Source organism: Macaca nemestrina, chromosome 8 (genome assembly GCF_043159975.1).
Source record: "Macaca nemestrina isolate mMacNem1 chromosome 8, mMacNem.hap1, whole genome shotgun sequence".
NCBI lineage: Eukaryota > Metazoa > Chordata > Mammalia > Primates > Cercopithecidae > Macaca > Macaca nemestrina.
Window position 1 is genome coordinate 113,972,792 of NC_092132.1, and position 22,353 is coordinate 113,995,144.

Here is a 22,353-nt window from a genome sequence, read left to right on the forward strand (position 1 = left end):
ACAGAAATGTAATGTTGGCCATCTATGTGCTATAATGTTTTCTAGTAGACATATTTAAGAGGTCTTCAAACATGTTCAACAAAATTATCCAAATATTTTCAATGTGAAATCAATGTAAATAATTACTGTTATTTGTTAATGAGATAATTAACATTTTTTCTTCTATAATAAGTCTTCAAAACCCAATGTCATAGTAATTTAAATTACCCATAATTCAGCCAGGCGTGGTGGCTCACGCCTGTAATCCCAGCACTTTGGTAGGCCGAGACAGGCAGATCACCTGAGTTTGGGAGTTCAAGACCAGCCTGGCCAACATGGTGAAACCCTGTCTCTACTAAAAATACGAAAAATAAGCTGGGCAAAGTGGCGCACGCCCGTGGTCCCAGCTACTCGGGAGGCTGAGGCAGGAGAATCGCCTGAACCCAGGAGGCAGGTGTTGCAGTGAGCTAAGATCTTACCACTGCACTCCAGCATGGGTGACAGAGAAAGACTTTAAATACAATTTAAAAATAAATAAATAAATAACCCGTAATTCAAAGGCTCAGTAGCCATATCTGGCTAACGGCTACATATTGGAGAAAGGGAACTGCACAGTGTAACCTTGCTCAGTCATTTCCTGTTTTGTGTCTGACTTTCTTCTTTCTATTAGAGTGAATGGATTTATTAGACTTTTTTCTCTCCCACACTACCTCTGATGTTTGTTTGGATGTTTATTTTACTCTAGGTTTAACCAGAAATTTTTTTTAAAAAGGAAACAAACCAAAACAAATAAGCAGACACTGTTTAGAGTAAGAGTTAAAAAACGAAAACGCTGAGGTACAAATTAAATAATTTACAGACTAAACCTCAAGTCTTATTTTCAGATGTACAATTCTACCTTGGATTTCTTCCAATCATCCTAGAAAGGATTTAGAGAATAGAGCATCTTAGAATGTAGCACATACTCAAATGATTTTTTAAAGTCATTAATTTGACCAGCTTATGAAGCCAAAAGGTCTCTCTATCACAAGGTAGCTAAGGTTTATTGAAGCAATTCAGCACAACTTATTTTTTATAGAGACTACTTAACTGAAATGACTGAAAGGATGTTATGTGCCTATAAATAAATCTATAAGAAGCAACAGTGCATGTAAGAGAATAAGTTGTGGGAAGAACCAGTGCAGTTATCAAGTGAGATTGGATAGAAAATAAGTAGGACATTTCATGACCTATAGGATAGGATGTATTAGGTGTCAATGACAAATGGTTGTCTTCAGCCATCTAAGTTACAGATGGTAATGATCCTAAAGTCTTTCTTTCTATACTAAACTACCTATAAATGTTTTGTGAAGGGCTGGTTAATTATGCATGAGTGAGAAATCTGTTACAAATTTATCTCATGTATGAGACACCATAATTTAATATGAGATAGTTGGAGATAATGTTAAGACGTTTTTTGAAAAATACACACGTTATAAATCTGCTCACAAACCAAAAGAATATCCCAATCTCATACCAGTCTCAGGACCTGTGTCAGCATAAAATGTGGACACAGAGCTTCCTATAGATGCATATGAAGTCCTTCCTAGTAGAGAGGCTTTGGTACAGAACACCGGCTTTGTTCAGGCACCAGGAGCTTCAAAGCTGGTTTTTCCATTTACCAGCTGTGAATCTCTGAACAATCAAGTTAAGCGAGGTCTGAGGGTTTCTTTGTTTGTTGTTTAAATTTCTAAAATTGGTACAATAATACTAAGTCCCTCCTACACATGATTAGCTTGGCATATAGTAAGCACTCGATCTATGTTAACTACTGTTGTTAATGATTTTAGGAACAAGGAAATGCCTTTGGTTACTTCTGAAAAGTCAGCAAAATCTCCTTATTCGTACTTAGAAAAAAGAACAAAATACGTACTGCAGTGGAATTTTGGACAATACACCTGAGCCTATCATATAGTTTTCTCCATCCCTTATTTTGTCTTGGCTGCCAAAACATTTTCTTGAACTGACAGAGCCATGAAGATATAAGGATCTAATAGGCACATTTCAATTATCTCTTTACAAATTTTGAAACTAAGAATTACATCTTACCTTCCATCTTTTTATTTAAAAATAGAAAGAAGCAGAATAAACAGATGACATTTACAGTCATTCTGCATTGGTGTTCATCTCCGGGCTTCATCTATGGTATTGACTTACGACTTTTTTTTTTTTTTTTTTTTTGAGACCGAGTCTCACTTTGTCTCCAAGGCTGGAGTGCAGTGGCGCAATCTTGGCTCACTGCAACCTCTGCTTCCCAGGTTCAACAATTCTTGTGCCTCAGCCTCCTGAGTAGCTGGGACTACAGGCACGCACCACCACGACCGAATGGTTTTTTGTATTTTTAGTAGAGATGGGGTTTCGTCATGTTGGCCAGGCTAGTCTTGAACTTCTGACCTCAGGTGATCTGCCCACCTCGGCCTCCCAAAGTGCTGGGATTATAGGCATGAGCCACTGTGTCTGCCTGACTTTTATATCTCAGCATTGTTTCTTAATTATGCAAGAATCATTATTTTGTTGGAATCTATAAGCTATGTGAAAGATACAGATAATTATATCACATACATATACATTTGAAATTGGAAAAGACCAATAAAGTTTGTCCCATAAAGTAATTAACTGCTTTGTTCTTTATGAATTAAATTAACAATTTATTTTTCAACATATACAGTCTAGCTGATTTTTCTAATTGTAGCCTGATTTTTTTTCTCAGACTGCTGTGTAGTAAAGGATAATTAGAGACATTTACACTTATCATCCCAGCAAGAACATTGCTTTTGCTACTAAGGAAATAGTCCAATCCACTGTGATTTATATTTGCATAATATCCTGTTGCAATATTAAAAAACACTTTGCTGAAAAACAGAGGAAGGTATTGAAATTGGGGTTTATAGAAGGGAAAGTGAGATTATGAATAATCACTGTCAAAAAAAGAAAAAAAAAAAAAACCCGTTAGCTTATTCTATCAGTTCGCTCCAATGAAATTAAGCCTACTTTTTTTTCCCTTAGAAATGGTTAACACAAAATGGAGGTAACTCTGTCAAGTACATGCTGTGTGGCATTATTCAGACACCCAGCTGGCTTCTTAAGTCAGTGTTCTACTTTTTATCTGGTTAGCTGTAATGCCAAGGAGAAACAGCATTTTAAAACTCAATTTTGCCTTCTTGACCTCCTGTGAATCGAGAGTCAACCAAAACAAGTCTTGAAAAGCTATTTTTTTTTTTTTTTTTTACAAAGGAAGGACACATTTCCACAGGAAAATAAAATGAAATGTATAATCATTATTAATTCAAATTATAAGTTTTAAATACCTCTGTGCCCAGCTTAAAAATCATGGGAATGAACTTCGTGATTTAATTATACTCATTTGACTATTCCAACTGACATCAGCCTTACAACTTTAAAAGTATCATTTCAAGTCACACTATTTTGTTCTCATTTTAAGCATTCCAATTCACTCTGAGAAGCTATTAGGTGACTAACCATCCCAGGTTTCCCAGGACTGAGGGGCTACATTCCTGAGAGGCAAGACTTTTTTCTTTTGAGACAGAGTCTCACTCTATCACCCAGGCTGGAGTGCAGTGGCACAACTCGGCTTGCTGCAATCTCTGCCTCCTGGGTTTAAGCGATTCTCTTGCTTCAGCCTCCTAAGTAGCTGGGTCTACAGGTGTCCGCCACAACGTCTGACTAATTTTTGCATTTTTAGTAGAGACAGAATTGGCCAGGCTGGTCTCAAACTCCTGGCCTCAAGTGATCCACCAGCATCAGCCTCCCAAAGTCTGGGATTACAGGCATGAGCCACTGTATCCGAAAGGCAAGACTTTCAATGCTGAAACAATGGCAGAATGGGGTGATTGGTACATCATAACATGAAACTCAAAGAAATATCTTAGGAGAGCTCAGTATTTAAAATAAAGTCTTCTGCAAAATGCGGAAAGCCTGAGTAATTAATTATGCATTTATGTAGTTCTACTTATTAAATACCTTCTCTGAATCAGTTATTGGGCTGAGCATCAGAGATTAAGAGGCAGTTTTTGTCCCAGGTATGTATATAAGAAGACAAGAGAGGCCAGGCGCAGTGGCTCACGCCTGTAACCACAGCACTTTAGGAGGCCGAGGCCAGCGGATCACGAGGTCAGGAGATGGAGACCATCCTGGCTAAGATGGTGAAACTCCATCTCTAGTAAAAATACAAAAAATTAGCCAGGCGTGGTGGCTGGCGCCTGTAGTCCCAGCTACTCGAGAGGCTGGGTCAGGAGAATGGTGTGAACCCGGGAGGCAGAGCTTTCAGTGAGCTGAGATCGCACGGCTACACTCCAGCCTGGGCGACAGAGTGAGACTCCGTCGGAAAAAAAAAAAAAAAAAAAAAAAAAGAACAAGCAAATATAGAATTCATAATTGAGATATGCTCAAGGGGCTATGGGACACAAAGGTGTATACTGAAAATATAACTGGTATATTTCCCATATCTGTTTCATAAGTTTCAATTTTGACATTTATACCTGTTAAAGTTTTATATATCTTAAATATATACAACTAAATATAAGTAAATATAAGTAAACTAAAATTTCAGCAACTTAAAAAAATTTGCTTTCATAAATAATAAACTCATTCACTAAGTCATGTATGAAAAATAGTCCCTGAAGTACATCAGTTTTATTGTCAGTACATAATGTATTTTATTTCATGAGTAACTGATTGATAAAAAGTCCAATTCACAGAGAAGATGTACCAATTCTATGTGGTTCCAACCTAACAAAAGAACTTAAAAATATATGAAAAAAAAACCCGTGGAATACAACTAAAGCCGTGCTTTGAGGGAAACTTAAAGCTTTACACGTTTATTTCAGAAAGGAAGGAAGCTTTCAAATTAATGATTAAAGCATCTACCATAAGAAACTGGAAGATGGGAAAGGAGAAGGGTTCAAATTAAGAACAAAGCAAGCAGAAGAAAGGAAATGATAAGGATAATGGCAGAAATCAATAAAATTGAGAACAGAAAAACAGTAAGAGGGAACCAAGGAAACCAAATTTGGGTCTTTGAAAAGAGGAGTACGATCGATAAACATTTGAGTATACAGATCAAAAATAAAAACTAGAGAAGCTTTCTAGTTGCTGGTACAGCATCAGAGAAGCTTGGAAGTTGTCACTGTATCCTAACAATAAGTAAAAAGCTGAACACACTGAAAAAACAACTTTTTTAGATCCGTGAGGTAAGTGATATCACAAGATAAATTATGGCCCCCAAAATTAGAGAGGCAGGTGAATACAGAGAATTATGACTTGCTGGGGCAGAAACTCACAAGCAGAACCCTCCATAGGAACCAGGGCCAGGGTAGGAAAACCTGAACTGTAACTGATGAACTGCTAGAGGCTCACTGTGAACAACTCTGAGAATTAAAAACTCCAGGGAGGCTCAGTGTCTTAGGCACTTTTGCATTGCTATAAAGGAATACCTGAGACTGGGCAATTTATAAAGGCAAAAAGTTTAATTGGCTTGCAGTTCTGCAGGCTGTACAAGAAGTGTAATGCCAGCCTCTGCTTCTAGTGAGAGTCTTAAGGAAGCTTGCAATCATGGCAGAAGGCAAAAGGGGAGCCAGCATGTCACATGGCAGGTGAGAGAGGGAGCAAAAGAGAGAAGGGGAAAGTCCCAGGCTCTTTTAAATAATCAGCTCTCACATGGACTCATTACCATGGGGAGGGCACCATGCCATTCATGAAGAATCTGCCCCCATGACCCAGACACCTCCCACCAGGCCCCACCTCCAACATTGGAGGTCACATTTTAACACGAGATTTTCAGGAGACAAACATTCAAACCATATCATATGACTATATGGGGGCTTCCACACTCTTGTGAGTTTTACCTTCAGGAGTTCAGCCTGTTCTCATAATAAATGGCATAGAAAAATTCCCTTATGCTTCCTTCATGGAGAGGGGAAAATAAACCATTTTGAAATAGCCCACAGAATTATAATCTTCTTAGCAAAATCTGCCCTCAGGAGAAACTATTTTACCAGAACCTCACCCACTGGGATGTTATCAAAGCCTTACTGAGCAGGAGAAAGGCAAAGGCCAAGTCCAGACTCTTCCAGCTGAGACAATGAGGTGGGAGGGGGATGCAGAAGCATGTGTGGAGTTCACAGTCTGACTGAGGCTCATTAGAAGACTGAGACCCAATCATAGGACTATTGGATGCTTCCCCTCCCACACACCACACCTCCACATTACTAAAGGCCTAGCTACAGAAGTTTCTTTTATTTGTTGCTGTCAAGAAATAATTAAATAGCGTACTAAAAGGCAAATAACACAGTTTGAAGAGGCAAAATGAGCATCGAAAGCAGACTCTGATATCACAGGGATGCTGCAATGATCAGACAGCATTTAAAACAACGATGGCAAATATACTAGAGGCTTTAATGGATAGTTTATAGGAAATGATGGACAATGCATGTAGAGACATGAAATTCTAAGAACGAACCAAAAAGAAATGCTAGAGATCAGAATCACTGTCACAGAAATGAAGAATGCATTTGATAGACTTATTTGTAGACTGGACATGGCTGAGAATAAAATCTCTGAGTTTTAGGACATTTCCATAGAAACCTCCAAAACTAAAAAGCAAAAAGAACAAAAGACTGGAAATAATAGGACAGAATATCCAAGAACGGTGGGGCAACTACAAAAGGTGTAAATCTACGTATGGGAGTATCAGAAGAAAAAAGAGAGAATGGATCAGAAGATATGTTTAGACAATCATGATAGAGATTTTCCCCAAATTAATTTGGATACCGAACCACATATTGAGGAAACTCAGAAAACAAAAATAGGGTAAATTCCCCCCTAAAATTACACAACAGAGATCTCTACACCTCAGCATATCATATTCAAACTACAGAAAATCAAAGATAAAGAAAGAATTATGAAAGAAGCCAGAGAAAAGAAACACCTTACCTATACTACAGCAAAGATAATAATTACATTTAGCTTCCCAAAATCCATGCAAACAAGAGAGTGGAAGGAAATATTTAAAGTGTTGAAAGAAAAAAAAAAACCCACCAATGTACAGTTCTGTACCCTATAAAATGATCCTTCAAAAGTGAAAGAGAAATAAATCCTTTCTCAAACAAGCAAACAAACAAAAATCGAGAGACTTTATCGCCAGTAGACCTATGTTGCAGGATATGTGAAAAGAACTTTTTTGAGAGAGAAGGACAATGATATAGGTCAGAAATTCAGATCTATATAAGGAAAGGAAAAGCATTGAAGAAAAAAAAGTGAAGGTAAAATACAAACATTTTTCTTATTCTTTATAGATCTAACAGATAATAATTTGTTCAAAATCATAATGATGATAATGTATTCAATTGCATATGCTTATATATGTATGTATGTTTTTGTATATATAATATATATATATAATTCAGTTTAATATATATATTGAAATGAACGCTAGCAATGACATTCGGGTCAGAAGGGGGGAATTAGGATTATTTTCATAAAGTATTAACACTACTTGTGAAATGGCAAAGTATTATTTAAAAGTTAATCTGGATTAGTTGTAAATGTATATTGGAAACTCTAGGGCAACCACTAAAAAAAAGTGAAAAAAGAAGCATAAAAGAGAGAAAATGAAATAATATAAAATCATATAAAATACACAATGTAAAATCACAGAAGGCAGAAAAAGAGTGGATGAGTGGGAAAAAATAAGCAAAAAAGATCAACAAAATACAAACCAGTAATAAATGTGGTAGATATTAATCCACCTACATCAAGAACTTTGAGTGTCAATGGTCTAAATGCATGAATTCAAAGATAGAAATTATCAGAGCAGATCAAAATACAACTATATGTTGTCTACAAAAAACCCACTTTACACATAAAGACCTTAGATTAAAGGTAAATATATGGAGAAAGATATATCATGCTAACACTAATTGAAAGAAAGTAGAAGTAGTTATATTAATTTTAGATATAGCTGACTTCAAAGCAAGTAAAGTTGTAGGGATAAAGAGGGGCATTACATAATGATAAAGGGTGAATTCTCTAAGAAGACATAACAATCATTAGTGTGTGTGCATGTCTAACAACACAGCATCAAAACACATGAAGCAAAAACTCATAAATAAATTCCTTAAATACATAATCTGTCAAAACTCATACAAGAAGAAGTTGATAATCTGAATAGTCCTATATCCATTAAAGAAATTAAATTAATATCTAATAACCTTTGAAAACAGAAAACACCAGGCCTAGAAGAGTTTGCTGGGGAATTCTATAAAACATTTAAAGAAGAAATAATGCCAACTTTCTACAATGTCTTTCAGAAGACAGAGGCAGAGGAAAGACTTCCTAACTTATTCTAGAAGGTCAGCAATACCCTATACCAAAACCAAAGACATTATAAGAAAAGAAGATTATAACCAATACCTCTCTAGAACCTAGATGCAAAAATCCTCAATAAAATATTAGTAAATCCAAACCAACAATGTATAAAAATAACTACATACCATAACTCGGTGGGACTTAGGACCTCAGGTATGAAAGACTGGTTAAAAATTTGAAAACCAATTAATATAATCTATCATATTAATAGGTTAAAGAAGAAAAACTACATAATCATATCCACAGACACAGAAAAAAGCATTTGACAAAATTAGTAATTTATTCATGATAAAAACTCTAATCAAACTCAAAATAGAGGAAAACTTTCAACTTATTAAAGAATATCAACAATAAACCTACAGCTCACATAATGTTTAATGATGAGAAACTAGAAGCTTGCCTACTAAGATCATAAAAAAGTCAAAGATAGGGAAACTCAATATTGTCAAGATTTTGGTTGTTCTTAAATTTATGTATAGATTCAGTGCAGTTTCAATCAAACTATCAGTAGATTATTTTGTGGATATTGACAAACTGATTCTAAAGTTTATATGGAAAGATAAAAGCCCCAGAACAACCAACACAATATTCACAGAGAAGAGCAAAGTTGAAAGAGTGACACTACCTGATATCAAGACTTATTATAAAGCTATAGTATTAGGACAGTGTGGTATTGGTGAAAGAATAGACAAATAGATCAACGAAAAAGAATAGATATCTGAGGAATAAATTAGCATAAATATAGTCAACTGATATTTAACCAAAGAACAACAGCAATACAATGTAGAAACAATGTCTTCTCAATGAATGGTGCTAGAGCAACTGTACATCCACATGTTAAAAAAAAAAATGATTCTAGATGCTGACCTCACACCCTTCACAAAAATTTGCTTAAAATGAGTCACAGACCTAAATATAAAATGCAAAACGCAAAACTATAAAACTCCCAGAAGATAACATAGAGGAAAATCTAGATGGTGTTGGGTTATATAATGACTCTTTAGATATGACACAAAAGCCATGATCAATGAAAGAAAAAAATGATAAACTAGACTTTATTAAAATAAGAATCCCTGCTCTGTGAAAGACACTGACAAGAGACTGAAAATACAAGCTGGCCAGGTGCAGTGGCTCACGCCTGTAATGCCAGCACTTTGGGAGGCTGAGTCAGGCAGATTGCTTGAGCCCAGGAGTTTGAGACCAGCCTGGGCAACACAGGAAAATCATATCTCTACAAAAAGATACAACAACAACAGAATTACTGGGTGTGGTGGCACACACCTGTGGTCCCAGCTACTCAGAAGGCAGAGGTGAGAGGATCACTTGAGCCTGGGAGGTCAAGGCTGCAATGAGCCTTCATTGCACCACTGTACTCCATCCCGGTCAAGAGAGACTCTGTCTCAAAAAAAAAAAAAAAAAAAGAAAGAAAAGTGAAGAAAATACAAAACAACCCAACTAAAAAATGGGCCAAGGAACTTAACAGATAGACATCTCACCAAAGAAGATGCACATACGGGCTGGGCATGGTGGCTCATGCCTGTAATCCCAGCACTTTGGGAGGTCAAGGCAGGTGGATCACCTGAAGTTAGGAGTTCACGATCAGCCTGGCCAACATGGCAAAATCCCATCTCCACTAAAACATACAAAAATTAGCTGGGTGTGGTGGCACACACCGGTAATCCCAGCTACTCAGGAAGCTGAGGCAGGAGAATCGCTTGAACCCGGGAGGCAGAGGTTGTGGTGAGCCAAGATTTGCCACTGTACTCCAGCCTGGGCGACAGAGTGAGACTGTCTCAAAAAAAAAAAAAAAAAAAGATACATATATAGCAATTAAGCATTTGAAAATATGCTCCACATAGTATGTCATCAGGGAAATGCAAATTAAAACAACAGTAAAATACCACTGTATACCTATTAGAATAGCCAAAATTCAGACCACTGACAACACCAAATGCTGGTAAGGATGTGGAGGAACAGGAACCCTCATCATTGATGTTGGAAATGCAAAATGGTATAGCCACTTTGAAAAACTGTTCTTACCAAACTAAATTTACACTTACCACCACTCATGCTTCCTGGTATTTTAACCCAAATGAGTGGGAAATTTATGTCTTTGCAAAAACTTTCATGCAGACCCTTATAGTAGCTTTATTCAGAATTGCAAAACTTGGAAGTAACCAAGATATCCTTTAACAGGTGAGTGGTAAGTAAACTGTGGTACATCCAGACAATGGAACACTTAGCACTAAAAAGAAATGAGCTATGAAGCCACGAAAAGGCTGGAGGAGACTTCAATCTTTATTAGTAAGTGAAAGAAACCAGTCTGTAAAGGTGACATACTGTCTGATTTTAACTACATGGCATTTGGGAAAAGTCAGGACTTTGAAGAGCATGAAAAGATTAGTGGTTGCCAGGTGTTCAGAGCTAGGGATGAATGGCAGAACACAGAGGATTTTTTGAGTAGCAACACAACTCTGTATGATACTAAAATAGAGGATATATGTCATTATATTTTTGTCCAAATAACCCAATATACAACACCAAAAATGAACCCCAATGCAAATTATGGTCTTTGGGTGATAATGATGTGTCAGTGCAGATTCATTAATTGTAGCAAATGTACCACTCTAATGAGAAATATTGATAATGGGAGTAAGTTATGCGTGTGTGGGGGCAGGGTGTATATGAGATATCTCCGTACCTTCCTCGAAATTTTGCTCTGAACTTAAAACTGCTCTAAAAATAAAGTTAATTAAAAAGAGAAAAGAAAAAGAGAAATTATCAATATCATAAGTAAAAGAAAGGACATTACTATAAATTCTAAAGACATTAAAAGGATATTATGGGAGCATTATGAACAGCTATTTGTCAATAAATTTGACACTTAGATGCAATGGAAAAACTCCCTGATTTCCTACCAAAGCTCGATAGAAAATAATTGGATAGCTGGAAAAGTCCTATATTGATTGAAGAAATTGAATTCATAAACATCTTTCAACGAAGAAAACTTCAGGCCAGATACTTAACAGGAAAACTTCATTTAAAGATGAAATAAGTCCAATTCTGCAAACATTCTTCCAGAAATTATAAAAGGAGGAAGTACTTTCCAACTCATTTATGAGGCCAACGTTACCCTGGTACCAAGATGAAACAAAAATTGTCAAGAAAAGAAAACCTCACAGCTGCATTATGCAATATTGTAGCCAACAGCAAAATGTACCTATTCTGCACTTGAAATGTTGCTAACCCAAATTAAGATGTGCTGTAATTAGAAAATAGACACCACATTTCAAAGCCTTAGTATGAAAGAAATACAAAATGTTTCATCAATATTTTACATTGATATAATATAACTATTGGTAATATTTATATTAAATAAATTACATTATTAAAATTAATTTTGTTTTTTGGTTGTTATGTCTTTACAATACAATTTAAAAGTACATTTGTGATTTTTACTATTTATCTACTTGACAATACTATAAACCGATATCCCTCATAAACACTGAGGCAAAAATTCTTTTTAAAAAATTAGCAGATTAGGCTGGGTGCAGTGGCTCACACCTGCAATACCAGCACTTTGGGAGGCAAAGGTGGGTGGATCACTTGAGCCCAGGAGTTCAAGACCTGTCTGGGAAATGCAATGAACCCCTACCTCTACCAAAAAAAAAAAAAAAAAAATTAGTTGGACAGGGTGGTGTGACCTGTAGTCCCAACTACTTGGGAGGCTGGAATCATTGTTTGGGCCTGGGAGGCAGAAGCTGCAGTGAGCCAAGATTGTGCCACTGCACTGAGGCCTGGGCAACAGGGTGAGACCCTGTCCCAAAAAAAAAAAAAAAAAAAAGAAAAAGAAAATTAAATTAAGAAACATATTCAAAGAATAATAGAACCTGATACAATGAGGTTTATCGTAGGAAAGCAAGATTAGGTCCATGTGAAAATCAGTAAGTTTAATTCACCATATTAACAGACTAATGGAGGAAAAAAAAATGATAATCTCAGTTGAGGCACAAAGGGCATTTGACAAATTTTAACATTTATTCATGGTTTAAAAAACAAAACAAAACATGGAAAAAACCTAACCAAAGTAGGACTCAAAGGGAACATTCTCAACTTTATAAAGGGTATCTATGAAAAAATCTACAAACACATTCCACACATAACGGTAACAGATGGAATGCTTTCCCCTGAAATCAGCAATGAGGTAAGAATGTTATTCTCATCATTCCTTTCAACATATAATAGAAGGCATATAATAAATTTTTTAATAATGCATATATAATTGAAAAAGATAAATGAAATAGTCTTTATTCACAGAAGATCTAATTGTCTCTGTAGAAAATCACAAAGACAGGGGATCTACAATAAAGCTGCTGGAACTAATAATTGACTTTGGTGAAGTTGCAGAACACAAGGGCAATATATAGAAATCAATGACATTTCTACATATTTGCAGTAAATAATTAGAAATTGAAAAATTTTAAGTATTATTTACAATAGCACCACAATGGGAGATAGGGATAAATCTAACAAAGTATGTACAAGATTTATTAAAAACTGTACAGCATTGATGAGAGAAATACAAAATGACTAAAAAAATAAAGAAGCAGCAGGGTGCGGTGGCTCACGCCTGTAATCCCAGCACTTTGGGAGGCTGAGGCAGGCGGATCACGAGGTCAGGAGATGGAGACCATCCTGGCTAAGATGGTGAAACACCATCTCTAGAAAAAATACAAAAAATTAGCCGGGCACAGTGGTGGGCGCCTGTAGTCCCAGCCACTCGGGAGGCTGAGGCAGGAGAATGGCGTGAACCCAGGAGGCGGAGCTTGCAGTGAACCGAGATCAGGCCACTGCACTCCAGCCTGGGCGACAGAGCAAGACTCCATCTCAACAACAACAACAAAAAAAAGAGAGAGAAAGAAAGGGAGAAAGAAAGAGAGAAAGAAAGAAAGAAAAGAAAGAAAGAAAGAAAGAAAGAAAGAAAGAAAGAAAGAAAGAAAGAAAGAAAGAAAGAAAGAAAGAAAGAAAGAAAGAAAAAGAAAGAAAGAAAGAAAGAAAGAAAGAAAGAAAGAAAGAAAGAAAGAAAGAAAGAAAGAAAGAAAGAAAGAAAGAAAGAAAGAAAGAAAGAAAGAAAGCATACTGTGCTCATATATTAGAACAGCAGTCCCCAACTTTTTTGGCACCAGGGACTGCTTTTATGGAAGACAGTTTTTTCCATGGGGTGGGTGGGGAGGGATGGTTTCTGGATGAAACTGCTCTACCTCAGATCATCAGGTATTAGTTAGATTATCATAAGGAGAACACAACCTAGATCCCTCGCATGCACAATTCACAGTAGGGTTTGTACTCCTGTGAGAATCTAATGCCATTGCTGATCTGACAGGAGACAGTAATGCTCACTTGCCCACAGCTCACCTGCTGTGCAGCCTGGTTCTGTTAGGACAAGTACTGGTCTGTGTTCCGGGAGCTGGGAACCCCTGCATTAGAGGGCTCAATCCTTTCCTAGATGATTTACATTTTTAAAACATTAGAAGACTCAGTATTGTTATTATGTCAATTCTCCCTTATTTTACCTATAGATTCAATGAAATCCTAAAATTCCATCAGGCTTTTGTTTTACAGAAATCAATATACTGATTCTGAAATTTACATGGAAATCTCATGGAACTAGAATAGTTAAAACACAGAAAACAAAGTTACAGAACTCACGCTACCTGCCTTACTTTAAAGCCACCGTTATTAAGACAATTTGTTACATCCATAGTAATAGATACATAGATTAAAAAAAAAAAAAGAAAAGAAAAGAATCTAGAAATACACCCACACATAATATGGTCAGTTGACAAGGATACCAAGGCAATTCATATGAGAAAGATTTTTCTTATTGAAAAATTGAATATCCATATCCACAATGGTGATCCATGACCCTTACCCACCATTACATTAAAAAATTAACTCAAAATGGATTGTAGACCTATATGTAAAAACTGAATTTATAAAACGTCTAGAAGAAAAAAAAATTCTTTGGAACCTTGAGTGAGGCAAATATTTCTTAAATAAAACAAGAAAGCACAAACTACAAAAGAAAAAATAGATAAATTGGTCTTCATCAAAATTAAAAATGTCTGCTCTTTGAAGGATAATGTTAAGAAAATAAAAAGGTTGCAGACTCTGGGAAAATATTTGCAAAACAGATGTCTGATAAAGGACTGGTATCCATAACATACATTCAGAACTTTTACAACTCAGCAATAAGAAAACAAATAACCCAATAAAAATGAGCAAAAGATTTATACAGGCACTTCCTCCAAAATGATAAATGGATAAATAAGCTCATGAAAAGATGCTGAACATCATTATTCAATAGGGAAATGCAAATTACAGCCACAGTATGTTACAACTAAACTCCTATTAGAATGGTTTCAATTAAAAGACACTGACAATAAAGTGCCTGCAAAGATACACCACATATGTGACTCTCATACATTACTAACGGAAATGCAGAATTGATACTTTGGAAAACAGTTTGGCAATTTCTTATAGAGTTAAAGATTTACTTATCATGTGACCCAGAAATCTCACTCCTAGGATTTACTCAAGAGAAATAGAAACATATGTAGTTATCCTTTGGTATTGATGGGGAATTGGTTTCAAGACCCCCTCAGTTGCCAAAATCCACAGGTACTCATGTAACTTATAGAAAATGGTCTAGTGTTTACATATAACCTACACACATCCTTTTGTATACTTTAAATCATCTCTAGATTACCCGAATGATTAGATTATAATACTTATGTTACCTGGTTGCCTAGATTAGAGTATAATAGCTAATACAATGTAAATGCTATGTATGTTGTCATTATACTTTATCGCTTTTGTATTTGCATTTTTAAAATTGTTTTTAATATATTTTCAGTCTGTGGTTGTGTGAATTCATGGATTCAGAACTCATGGAAATGAAGGGCAACTGTATTTACAGAAAAACCATATTTTTTTTTCTAGTAGTTTTATTGCCAAAATTGGAAATAATCCAAGTTGTCATTAACTAGAGGATGGATAAATAAATTATAATACATCTATAAAATTAAATATTAGTAAAAAAACATAAAAAATGAACTGTTGATATGTTGGTGCAAAAGAAATTACTTATAAGTAATTATAAGTAATGGCAAAAACTGCAACTACTTTTGCACCAACCTAATAGTAATTCAGTATAGATAAATCTCAAATACACAATGTTATGCCAAAAAAAAAAAAAAAATCTAGGATAAAACAGCTATATGCTGTGATTCCATTTCTATGACATTCCAGAAATGAAATCACCTTTGCAAAACTTATAACAATGAGAAGATTATGACAATGAAAGAGATGTGATCTAACCAACCCTCATCTTGCCTTTAATCCCCAAACTGCTCTTGGTCATTACTGGATTTGTGCTAAGCTAACTCTGAGAGAAATTTAGTTTGTAGTTTAAATGGTAATAGCCTTTCCCCAAAACTAAACCACCTAGTAAAACTAATGAAAGGCCATCAGGTTAGGAGGATGTAACCTGGTTAACACAGGTTACTGTTATTAACCATTTTACATCTGGAAAATCTGAGGCAGCGGAGGTTAAGAAACTTCTCTAAAATCACATGATTACTTAGAGGTGGTCTGGAATTCAGACTCAAGAAACTAGGCTCCTAATTAGCTAAATATGACTAATTGCTACCTAGCTGCTCATATGACAGCAACAATCATCATACTCCTTCCCAATATTCTATATAGAGATTATTGGAGGGGTGTACATGGTCAAGAAGAGCGTAGCTCCAAATCCTGAGCAAATCCTTGAGCGTTTTCCTCATTGTTTAAAAAAAAAAAAAAAAAAAAAAAAAGCCCTCTGTTTTAACCTCCACTTAGGACATTTGAGAGTAGCACTTGCATCCTGTGGGACTTCAAAACTTCAGAAGAATCAAATAGTATCTTTCATCTAAAAATTTTGGAAATTTCCCCCTTATTTCTCCATAATCCTAACACTTTTAAGCTAATGTCTTCCCTCAACAGTGGCAGTATTAGCAGACAGTGAGACACAGCATCTTCCTTTATCTCCTCTGGAGAATCAGTATACCTCTGTCATCTTCCCCTGCAAGATCAAGCAAAAATAAGCCTTCCTTTTGGCACTGATTCTTAATCTTCCCTTCCATTAAGGATTCATGTTATAATATTTATCTTCTGTCTTTTTAATCACTGCCTCTTACAAAAAGATAATTTCAATGTGACTTTGCTGACATTTACAGAAATGTTATCTTCATAACTTTCTTCTTTAGAGCCAAACATAGCAAAGAAGCATAAACTTCTATGGTCTTTCTTGCTCCCTGAGCCCTTGCAACTGGGCATCTTTCTCTTCTTCTCTGTTGAAATTGATCTCCCTCAGGAAAAATCCAACAGTAATTGTTAGTTTCATACTCCGTGGCTTTTTCAGATAGTGCTTTCAGAAAATATCATGGCTTCAACTATCAAATTAATACTAAAGATGTCTCCTGTATTATTTTACCCATTATCTTTTACTCAAGCTAAATTCCACCTTCCATGCTGCTCAGAGGATATGTATTTTAAGATATCTGATCATCCATCTTAATTAAATATTTTATTTAAAACAAAACATATTCATATCCCCTTTTTCTAAATATCTGTCAAAGGCAAAAAATTCAATGTGAAATCCTTTCCTTTTTATTACATAATCCATGGTCATTTAATCTTGCTTATCTTTTCTTTACATTTTTCACATGGACAGCTCTCCATTTCCATTGGCTGTTGGACAATCTAGTCATTCAAACCTTCACACTTGGATTGTAATTTTGATATCTCTATTTCCACCATTCTAATTCATAGTTCACATTATAACCATTACAATGGTTTCACCACTTTATTTTCGACAGGTCCTTCCTAATATTAAGAGACTATTGCATGCCTGTTGTGCACTGTACACATCTCAACTATTCATTTGTGATGGAAATCATTTAGCCCCCTTTACCGTTCTAGAGTAGACATCAGCCAGGAATGGTGGTTTACTCCTGTAATCCCAGCACTTTAGCAAGTCAAGGCGGAAGGATCATTTGAAGCTAGGATTTTGAGACCAACCTAGGCAAAATAGTGAGACCTCATCTCTACAAAAAACAAAACAACAACAACAAAAAAAAACAACTGTTAACAAAAATTAGCCGGATGTGGTGCCACACACCTGTAGTCCTAGTTATTTGGGAGACTGAGGTGGGAACATTGCTTGAGCCCAGGAGGTCAAGGCTGCATTGAGCTGTGATCCCGCCAATGCAGTACAGCTTGGGCAACAGAGTGAGACTTTGACACACACACACACACAGACAGACACACACACACAGACACACACACACACACACACACACACACAGAGTAGATATCTTTTATTTTGGTCAGCCCAGCTGTCCTTTCCTTACTTAACCCATGTGGTTTTTTCAATCCTAGTAACCATCCTCTTTACCCTACCCCTTGCTACAAATGGCAACAAGGACCCAGACCTGGTCAATCATCATATCCCACCAATTCTCCCAAAACTAGGATCCCAACTGAGTCAATCAGAATCCATTCCTGAGATGATTTATGGACCTGTGAAAGATAAAACTTCTACAGGGTTCATGAGCTATCAAAACAGTCAGTCATATGTATTTTAATGAAGAGTGTACACTGGAAAGTATATTTAAAAGAGGGAGAGAAGAGACAGAGCACAAATTCTATTGTTTGAGCATGTTGATCAAGGCATATATAATGCCAAACCCACTCTTGGACTTCTCAGTTATATGAGCCAGTACATTTAATTTTTGGTTACACTTCCATTTTGGGTTTCAATCACTTGCAACTAAAAGAGTCTGTTTATTACACAATATGAGTGTATCCATTATTTGGTTTATTACTGCAAGGTCATGGATGGGATCAAGAGTTAAAGATGAATCAAGCACCATACAGTAGTTCTGTAGTTAATGTAAAAGAAGTGTGCCCTCTGTTATGGTGAATTGTGTATATGTGAGTTTGGCAAGTGCTTCAAGAGCAATACAGAGGCTAAGAAACTGCAGAGAGTCAAGTGATTCATTCTGACTAGGCAGATTGGGAAAGTTTCTGGGTATAACAGCATTTTAAGCTGGACTTTGGAAGATGAGTAAGTTGCCAATACTATTGCTAAGTTTGATATCAAACATTGTATTATTTGCTCATTTATTTCTGAAATCATTTCCAATACTGTTTATTAATCTAAATTTATTTATCATAACGCTCCAGTTCATAAGTAACTTGTCTTCTTCCTGTTTGCTTTGATATTAGATTATATCATTTTTAGTTACTTCATTTTTTTTTTCTTTGTTTGTTTGGTTTTTATTTTTAGAGACAGGGTCTCACTCTGTCACTCAGGCTGAAATGCAGTGGCTTGATCATAGCTCACTATAGCCTCAAACTCCTGGGCTCAAGCAATCCTCCTGCCTTAGCTTCTCCAGTAGTTGGGATTACTGGCATGCACACCATGCCTGGCTAATTTTTTTTTTTTTTTTTCGTACAGACGGGGTCTCCCTGTGTTGCCCAGGCTGGTCTTAAACTCCTGGCCTCAAGCAAGCCTCCCACTTCTGCCTCCCAAAGTGCTGGGATTACAGGCAAGAGCCCCAGCACCCAGCCTCCATATGTGCATACTGCATATCCTAATTCAGCCATAATCTCTGGAAAGCAAATGCCATCTTATCATCTCTTTAATATCTACTATAGCATCTAACACAGCACTGGGCACAAAGTACTTATAAAACAACAAAATAATGCAAATGCCAAGTTTTTGACAGTTTGATTAAACATCTGTATATGGTAGATTAATTTCATTTCTAAATGATGTTGAAGATTTTCTGTTACTCTCAAATGAAAACATCTAGTAGTTGTAAAATTCCCTTCCATGAAACTATTTCAAGCATGCAGAGGAAAGTATATTAGATGGTGTTTGACTGATAAGTCTAAATTGAGACTGTTTTTTTCCCTCCTTTGACTTCTGAGCTTTTAACTGGAATCTTGGAATTGAGTTCATTAAATAATATAGTTTATTAGGAAAATAAAGTATTTGGAAAGAAGATGAAAACAGACCAAAATAAAAGCTAAAGGAGTGTTCAAAATGATTAGACTGAAGTTGCAGTGAACTAAAGTAGCAGTAAAAACATCTGAGATATAGGAAATTATTTTGCTAGAGAATAGTAAGAAGACATCAAAGCCCTTAAAATACAAGAGTGTGAAGTCAAAGACTTACAAGGTTGAAGTTACTAAGATTTTAGGATTACTTTGCTGTGAGACATGTAACTAAAGGTCACATCTTTGAAATTAAATATGTAGAAAATAGTTCTTTCCACATGAAGGGTAACATTAACCAATGTGAGGCTAATCAATGAGTAATGGTAATTTCACAAATAGGATTACTGTGTAAAAATATGAGAAGATAGAGCTACAGAAAAATTGTATCTTATCACAGGAAAGACAGAACTATCAGAGAAGACAGGAAAATTCATCAGTCAAATATCTGATTATTTAGGTTAAGGCAGATCCAGGTTTTATGGGACTTGAAGCTTATACAATTTTGGGGACATTCTAAACAACAACATTACGGGGCCGGGCGTGGTGGCTCATGCCTGTAATCCCAGCACTCTGGGAGGCTGAGGCGGGAGGATCACGAGGTCAGGAGATCGAGACCATCCTGGTTAACACTGTGAAACTCTGTCTCTACTAAAAATACAAAAATTAGCCGGGCATCGTGGCAGGCACCAGTAGTCCCAGCTACTTGGGAGGCTGAGGCAGGAGAATGGCATGAACCCGGGAGGTGGAGCTTGCAGTCAGCTGAGATCTCACCACTGCAATCCAGCCTGGGTGACAGAGCGAGACTCCATCTCAAACAAACAAACAAACAAGAAAACATTACGGATGCCAAATTTGGTATAACAGCTTCTATTTAGAATTAGAAATTAATCACAACAAATTATAAATCTATGTAATGTTAAAAAATTATATAATTCAGAAAAAATAACAACTAATAATGGCCTGACACACCTATATAATTAATGACTTTTCTGCATTTTTGCTACATATTATTTCATTGCCTTTCCATATGACAAATATTTTTAAAATAATGTTCTCTATATAGAAGATAGAAAGATAATCAGTTTTTATGTCAGCGTGATTGATAAAAAAACTTTTCATTATTGGTGGTTAAGAAAAGTTTCTTTTTGCTTCAAAACTCAATATTGGTTGCACCTCATACAATATTAGAATGGTGGCCAAATTTGGAAACCTTCTACCAAGATTTTTTCATATATAAGCTCTTACAAATGTAGTTGCTGTTCGTATTACTGCTAGTGGTTTAAGCCTTACAAATAAGAATTCTGATACATTCTATTTTGCACAATTGTTATCAAAAAGAAAAAAAGTATGATGCTTTTATAACTGTATGTTTCTTATGAATACATCTTGATATGAGAAAACTTTTTTTTCTAGGTGCTGTGATAACAGAATCCACTACTTATAATTTTATGTAGGTAACAATTAGAAAAAAGTTACCTCAGAATAGCTTGCAGTTCAAACATTTCACACTTGTTTCTCTTTCACTATCCACTTATCTCCCTTGGTCAGCACTTTTATATAATGATACCAACATTTGTATCATGATATCAGCTATGGTTCCATATGGCTAACAATAAATTATACCCAGAAGTGACTGGGAACCAAAAGAAATGTGTCCTACTAAACCTGAAGTAAATGTATCCCCCACAGAGCTGTCCCTTGTCAGTTTCCCCAACTGCTATAGCCACTCCAACACAGCCCAACAGACACAAGGCAAGGTGTGAAGTAGGTCAATCTTAATAGATTACGGTTACATTAGGTTTGCAAGTTTTACAAAAACATGTGACCGGCCAGGCATGGTGGCTCACACCTGTAATCCCAGCACTTTGGGAGGCCGACGCAGGCGGATCATGAGGTCAGTAGATCGAGACCATCCTGGCCAACATGGTGAAACCCCGTCTCTACTAAAACACAAAAAAATTAGCTGGGCATGGTGGTGAGTGCCTGTAGTCCCAGCTACTTGGGAGGCTGAGGCAGGGAAATTATCTGAACCCAGGAGGCGGAGGCTGCAGTGAGCCGAGATCACGCCACTGCACTCCAACCTAGCAACAGAGCAAGACTCCATCGCAAAAAAAAAAAAAAAAAAAAAAAAAAGTGACCATATAAACAAATTTCAAAGATATCTCCTAGGGCCATGCAAGCAAAAGATCTCAAAATATAAGGGTAAATATGCCTCTATTTAGAAAAACACTATTTAGAAAATGACCTTGCACAGCTCTCTCTTTTTGTGACATGTATAAAATTCATAGAAAATCCCCATTTTAAAAATTGTGAAATGTAACATATAAACAGGAATGTGCATGCATTAGTTTGCTAGGGTTGCTGTAACAGAATGTCACAGACTGGGTGGTTTAAAAAACAGAAATGTATATCCTCACAGTTAGGGAGAAAGGAAGTCCAAGATCAAGGTGCCAGCTAAATCGATTTCTCCTAAGGCCTCTCTCTTTGGCTTATAGTTGGCTACCTTCTCACATGGTCTTTTCTCTGTGCACACGTATCCCTGGTGACTCTTCTTTGTATTAAGACAACAGTCATATTGGATGAGGGATTTCCCTTTATGATGTCATTTAACCTTAATTACCTCTTTAAAGGCCATATATCCAAATACATTGGGGGTTAGTTCTTGAACATATGAGTTTGAGGGGGACAAAATTCCATAATAGTACAGAAAACATACATGTACAGTAACAAATACTGTAATAATCATAAAGCAAACATACTTATAGCCACCACCTACATCAAGACATGAAACATTGCTATCACCAAAAGACACCTTAACAAACCATAGCCCACAAGTCTTTTCCT

The 22,353-nt window shown here is 36.1% G+C and overlaps 1 long non-coding RNA gene across 1 annotated transcript; it reads right to left on the reverse strand.

The window, feature by feature from the left end:
* Positions 1–858: 858 nt before the first annotated feature.
* On the reverse strand, positions 859–22,027 carry LOC105476545 (uncharacterized). The gene is made up of 3 exons (XR_003016838.2): positions 21,927–22,027; positions 20,986–21,059; positions 859–898 (listed from the first exon to the last, which is right to left on the reverse strand). It is a non-coding gene; the product is annotated as an uncharacterized lncRNA (long non-coding RNA).
* Positions 22,028–22,353: the final 326 nt, after the last annotated feature.